At 47.7% G+C, this 6,831-nt stretch overlaps 1 pseudogene; it reads right to left on the reverse strand.

Annotated features, from left to right (window-relative positions):
• Positions 1-4,431: 4,431 nt before the first annotated feature.
• LOC119052470 (adenosylhomocysteinase-like) lies at positions 4,432-5,798 on the reverse strand (annotated as a pseudogene).
• Positions 5,799-6,831: the final 1,033 nt, after the last annotated feature.

The following is a 6,831-nucleotide window of genomic DNA, read 5'->3' on the forward strand; positions in this document are numbered from 1 at the left end:
TGCCATATTCATACATCCACTCTCCTTTCTCCATCTGCCCTTGCCTCCCTGTCCCTTCCCAGCCTCTCTAAGTCTGGTAGAGAAGGGAGCAGATGCCTCATCAGAGGCCCACCAGGGGAGGGACGGTGCTCTTGAGAAGGTCATGTGCAAGTATGGAAAGGGTGCTGGAGATCCCACTCCTGTTTAGTGAGGACAGACGCACCCTTCTCCCCTCTCCCAGTGAGTGGGCGAGACTAGGGTGGGAGTCCTTTGTCTATTCTTGGGGATGCCAGGGAAGGACTCTCCCCCATCCCTTTCCTCAGTTCCATCTACAAATGACCAGCACCCTATTTTTCTGCCTGACTCACCTCCTTTACCCCTGTGGCAGCATCAGCCTGGTTTCTGCTGGTCTTGGGCAATGCAGTGGGAAGCAGAGCACCCCTGCTCCTTAGCACGGTGGCCCTACAGGGGAGATGTGTCCCTCTCCTAAGAGTGGCCCTGGAAGGAGGGGTTTCCAGCTGGCAGACAAGGATCCTCTTCTATCAGAATGGGGTGGGGGAGTGGATTTCTAATCCCTGAAAAGCCTTGAGGATTCCCTGCCCATGCTGCTAAATGCAGCACAGGGCCTCTGGGAAGATGAAAGACACAGCCAGGAAATTAACGCTCTCAAGATATTTCATGCGTGGCCCCTGGAGCAAAAGAGCTGGGCATCCTTGTGAAGTTTCCATTTGGGGACTAAAGTTTCTTCCCACTGCGACCCAGAGGAAGGAGGAGTCCTATGTCTGAGCTGCCATGTGACATAGTGATAATACTAAGACATGCTTTGTTTCCTCTCGAAGCACTTGTGTGTGTGTCGTTTATGTCCTTAAGCATTTTATCCAAGGCCGTACACCGAGTAGGTAAAACTAAGGCCCGACCATAGATTATATAAATGCTGCCAGTACTTACCAGTGTCCTCAGAACTACCATTAATGGAAACCTATTATCCAAGGCCACACACCTCATTGTGGTATAAATGCTGCCAAACCTTTTACTACAGCAATAACTACTGCTATTGAACAATTACTCTTATCAGATGCCATGCCAGGCACTACTCATAATGTAATTAACCTCACAACAAGGTCAGTAAGGAATCTGATGAATCAGGAGGCACAAAGTGTTTCAGAGAATTAAGTGGCTTGTTCATACCACATAACAGACACGTCATGTCATCTGAACTTGAACCTAGACCTATCAGGCTGCAAATCATTCTACTGTAGCACCTCTATGGCCAAGGTGCAGTACTGGTTTACAGGGTGGGGACAGTCAGGATGGGAGTGTCTATAAGGCTGGGTGTAGGAGCCAGGTAGTCAAATGCACAGGAGGGCAGATGTGTAGTCGTCCTCAGACCCATTTGGAGACATTCTCCCCAACTAGGTACTCCCTTGAGTCCTTCTGGAATTCGAAGAGAGAAAGGCAGTAGACTGGCTCAGCCTCATTAACTGCTGCTGGGCAGAGCTCACTGGGTAAAGCCTGCCTAGTGGGTGGGAGGCACTGGCCAACTAAGAGAGACAGTTCACTCCAGTAAGGAAGAATTTAATTTCTGAAGGTGTGGTAACAAAGGTCAAGTTGAAGGCAAGGTGAAGTTTACTGGGACTCGTAAGGCCAATGGGGAATGCTTTTACCTTGGTAGAGGTCAGTGATGAGAAATCCAGGTCAAGTGATACTTATGGGTCAAAGGGTGTCTCTGTGCAGGAGCAGGCCTAGACCACTAGATGGGACCTAAGGGGAAGAACTGGATGAGTCCTGGTAACTGGGAGGTGTCTTGGAAACAGGAAGTCATCTTAAAGGACAGGTACTCAAGGCGAAGTCCAAAGAAGTCCTGTTAGTGTAGCTGGAGCAGGAAGTTGAACGAGCCAGCACCTGAGCAGGACTGGATGCTGTTCCAGGGCATGGGACTGTGACTGCTCGGGGCCCTGGAGATGTAGCGCATTCACTGGGGCAACTCAGATTTTCAGGTGTGACGAGTATCAGCCACAGTGATTGGCCCACCTGTGGGGAGAAACAGTAGGACAGCCAAGGATGGAACTGGGTAGGGAGATCTCATATCCTACTTCTCACGAAACAGTTCTGCTTTGTTCCTGTTGTAGATTAATTAACTCCTGTACTTATTTTAAATACTCCCCTTCACTCTCAAAATGTGTCTGAGTTTGGACATTATATGGTCTCCTGGATATGGGGGCTGTGAGCTGGGTAACTACCTACCCGACCGGGGCAGCCCTGCCCAGGGCACAGGAAGCGCATGTTGCATAGTCCAGTCATGGATTTTGATGTATTTTCTCTCTTGACCCTTTGTTGGTTCTCCATCTTTCCCTTCCCCAGGCTTAGGTTCTGAAACTCTCACGACACAGAGCCAGAGTTTGTGGTGCAATATAGAAAAGGAAAAAAAAGAGGCCAGACAGACTGCTGGTTGAATGCTCATTCTAACCACCTCCTCATTATATGACCTTGAGGAAATGACTTTCCCTCTCTGAGCCCAATTTTCATACTTAGAACAGAAAACAATGCTTTGAAGGTGAAGAAGGTGCATGTAAGGTGCTTAGCACACGTCCTGCTATCTATGGTGGAAGGGGCTCAGTCAATGGTAGGCCCTATACTGGCAGGAATAACTGAGCAGCGTTCAGGGTCAGTCTAGTTCTCCTCTGGGACAGGGAGGGAGAGAGAACACTGTGTAGCAGGGACTGGAGCCCCAGTGCCTGATCCATAGTGGAGGGCTCCTTCCCAGCCACACATGTCTCTGGGAACTGAGAGGGAACTGAAAAGGGGTGGCTCTCTTGACTCTGGCATCCTGGAACATCTGAAGCAGAAGTTTCATGTTCAGGAGGGGACTGCACGTCTATAAATAAATAAAGAGGGTATGGGAGTTTGTCTAAGACTGCTATGCCAACTGCTTAGTAGTTATCTCATTCAATTGTGATCTGGGTTGAAATCCCAGTTCCGTGTCTACTAGAAATTTAAGCAAGTTACTTAACCCGCCTTGGCCTCAGTTTCTTAAACTAAAATTTGGACAATAATACAAACTTTACATGTTGTTCTGAGGATTAAGTGAGGCAAAGTATTTAAGTACATGACACCATGAACATAGCATGTGCTCAAGAAATGGGAGGAGTCTTTGCCTTGATCATCATCATCACCACCCTCTAAGGTCACAGAGATGGGAAGTGGTCCAGGTGGGGCTGGAGCCCAGACCGTGTTTCTCTGAAGCCTGTTTTCATCCCAGCAGGCTTCTCTGCCTCTCAGCTCGGTTTATGTTCACCTACCAGTTGCACGTGCTGTATTAACCTTTCATGTACATAGTTGTATTCAATTTTTAAAGTTTCTTTGAGAATTTTTGCATTTGCATTCATGAGGGACATGGGTCTGCAGTTTCCTTTGCTTGTAATATCTTCAGTTTTCACGCCAGAGGGGCGCTGGCCTCCCAGAATGAGCTGAGAGCTACTCCCTCTGACTAAATTTTTTAGGAGAGTTAGTACAGACTTGCAAACAGTTCTTCCTCACAGGATTGCTAGAATTCACCAGTGAATCCATCTAGACCTGGAGTTTTCTTTTTAAAAACATTTTATTGTTATTCTATTACAGTTATTCAAGTTTTTCCCCTTTTGCTCTCCTCTACCGAGCCTACTCCCTCCACCTAGATTTTTTTCTTTTAGGCACCAAAATTCTTATTTTGTTACCTTCCTGCTCAAACATTATAAGCATTATACAAATAAATATTATAAACTAAAGTAATCTCTTTTTGATCCAGGGTTGTGATAGGAACCATTACAAAGTGGTGGCAGATCTGTGCCTGCTTTTAAGATTCTTTGGCCCCTCTCAGCCTCTGGCTGTCACTTCTCTTGTCCTTTCTTGTCTATCCCATAACAGTATATTTTATAACCCCTGTAAAATAGGGACTGAAAGTACCAACCTCATTGTTCGGAGGTTTAAGAGAACGCCCAGCACTAAGCCAGACTCTCAGGAGCATTCAAACTCCAACAGTTCCTCCCTGCCCACTGGTATAGCTCCTTCTCATTTGTCATGGGCTGAGGAGCCAGTGAACCTATAAACCCAGAACGTGGGTACAATATCCATAGGCCAGGTGAGAGGCAATAAAGTGCTCAGGTGTTGTGGCCACCACTTCCAACTCCCAGCCTAAGGAAAGACTGAGTGAGCAGTTCCAAAACCCCTGAGCTCTTGATTCCCATGTATATCACGGTGACCAGGGCTTGAGGAGGGACTTCTCAATTCCCCCTGCCACACATGGAACAGTATGAGGGATGTAGCAGAGGCCGAAGACTGAGTGACCAGCCACAGGGAGTCAGTGGAGGGTCATTAACAAACCATTCTCAAAGTTGGCACCATTTGCTCTTGGGGAGGAGAGGTGGGACCTGGGCAAGGACAGCAGCTAGGAGGCAGAAATGGCAGGCCTGGTCCTCAGTATAAGTAGTGATCTGGCTTGAAGGGGCCATCACAGGGCATGCCCAGGTACTGGCTTGCTTCTCAGTCAACTTGGTCAGCCTCACATGCAGCTTGTTCAGATGAGCTTCAGCTACCGCTTCATCCAGGTTCTTGGGTAGGAAGTGGACCCCAGCAGGGTACTTATCTGAATGGGTCCACAGTTCAATATGGGCCAGGACCTGGTTGGTGAAGGAGTTGATCATCACAAAGCTGAGATGCCCCATCTCACAGCCCAGGTTGACCAGTTGGCCCTCCGCCAGCAGGATGATGTGGTGCCCATTTTTCAGCCAGTAGCAATCGACCTGGGGCTTGATGCTCACTTTCTACACAGCACTCTCATTCAGCCATTTCACATCAATTTCCACATCAGAATGTCCAGTGTTACATACGATGGCATCATTCTTCATCTGCTCAAAGTGTCTGCTGAGGATGTTGTCAATGCAGCCTGTGGCAGTGACAAAGATGTTGCCCTCTCAACAGGCCTGGTCCATGGTTGTCACCTCATAGCTCTCCATGGTGGCCTGCAGTGCATTGATGGGGTCAGTCCTAGTAATGATGACTCAGGCCCCACAACCCTTGCCCATGTGGCCATATCCTGCTACCACTGCCACCTTGTCCACAATCATCATGTCTGTAGCCCACTTGATGCCATCCATGAGGGACTCCCAGCAGCCATACAGATTGTCAAATATGCTCTTTGTGATGGAGTCAGTGACATTGATGACAGGAGCCTTCAGGATCCCATTAGCCATCATCTTGTGTAAGTTGTGGAGCCCCATTGTGGTTTCCTCAGAGATATACCTCAGATGCCAGACAAGAACTGTGGGTACTTGGTGTGAAGGAGGTTGATGAGATCACTGCTGTCATCTGGAATCACGTTAAGGGGCCCACCCTTGAAGTACAAAGTCTGCTCAATGCACCACAGGTACTCTTCATCTGTTTCACCCTTCTAGGCATACACTGAAATGCCGGCCTTGGCAATGGCAGCTGCTGCCTGGTCCTGGATGGAGAAGATGTTGCAGCTGGACCACTGCACCTCAGCACCCAGGGCAATGAGGGTCTCAATGAGGACAGCTGTCTCAAAGGTCATGTGCAGGCAGCCAGCGATTTGGAAGCCGAGTATAACTCCTGCATGCGCGTCAGGCCTGGCTTCTCATTCTCAGTAATGTCCAGGGCCTTGCGTCCCCAAAAGGCCAGGGTGATGTCAGTGACTTTGTAGGGCAGTTTGTCCGACATGCTAATGGCAACTCGGCACAGAGTGATAGACACAGGTGAAGGGGGTCGGACCTCCAACTGGGTGTTGGAACAGGGCAGGCTGCAACGGTGAGAGATGCCTAGATTTTTAAAAAGAATTAGTCCAGACTTGCAAGCAGTTCTTCCTAACGGGATTGCTAGAATTCACAAGTGAATTCATCTACATCTGGAATTTTCTTTTTAAAAATATTTTATTGTTATTCTATTACAGTTGTTCTAATTTTTCCCCCTTTGCTCTCCTCTACCCAGCCTACCCGCTGGGGTTTTCTTTGTGAAGAGGTTCTAATTTCACATTCAGTTTGAAAAATAAATACATGGCTAGTCAAATAACCTCTTTCTTTTCAAGTGACGTCTTTAAATGAATTTGAATGTTTTGTCTAAGTTATCCGATTTTTTGAAATAAAGTTATTTATAAAATTCCCCTGTTATCCTTCTAATAGCCCCTCCTCCCCATCCTCTGTGGTGTCCTCGCACACACGCACCACCGATCGGTGCTCAGTGTGGACTGGAGCCGACCTTCTCCGACCTCCAGGGCTTTCTCTCTGTGCAGTGCTTCCCTCCAGTGCTCTGCTCGGTGCACCCCAGCCACCTTGGCCTCTGTCAGCATGGGCTGCTGAAGTAGAATGCCACAGACTGGGCGGTTTAAATAACAAACATTTATTTCACACAGTCTTGGAGGCTGGAAGTCTGAGATCAGCATAAAAAGCTTATCATAGAATATCAAGGTTTTGAAAAGACAGAATACTGAATCCATTAGGATTTTCCAGTCTAAAACAGAAAACCCAACTAACAGTGGTTTAGATGTGCAGGCATTAATGTTTTTCACATAACAAGCAGTCTTGAGACAAGCAGCTACTTGGGTTAGCTCCCAGCTGGCTTATGTGGGTGAGAAGCACCCTGTGCTTCTTGTGCTGTTCTCCTCACGGTCTCAAGATGGCTTGCTCAGTTCCAGACATGACATCTGTATTCATGGTAAGAGAAAGGGGACTTGGGAGAAGAGGTTGTGTCACAGTGACTCTTTCCCTTTGTTAAGAAGATAAATATTTTCACAAAAACTCTCAGCGGTTTCATTTTTGTCTCATGGAACAGGACCAGGTTCCACAACTGGCTCAGCTGGAAGGG

The sequence above is a fragment of the Artibeus jamaicensis genome, unplaced genomic scaffold (genome assembly GCF_021234435.1).
Source record: "Artibeus jamaicensis isolate MK-2021 breed Jamaican fruit bat unplaced genomic scaffold, CSHL_Jam_final scaffold_847, whole genome shotgun sequence".
In the NCBI taxonomy this organism is placed as follows: domain Eukaryota; kingdom Metazoa; phylum Chordata; class Mammalia; order Chiroptera; family Phyllostomidae; genus Artibeus; species Artibeus jamaicensis.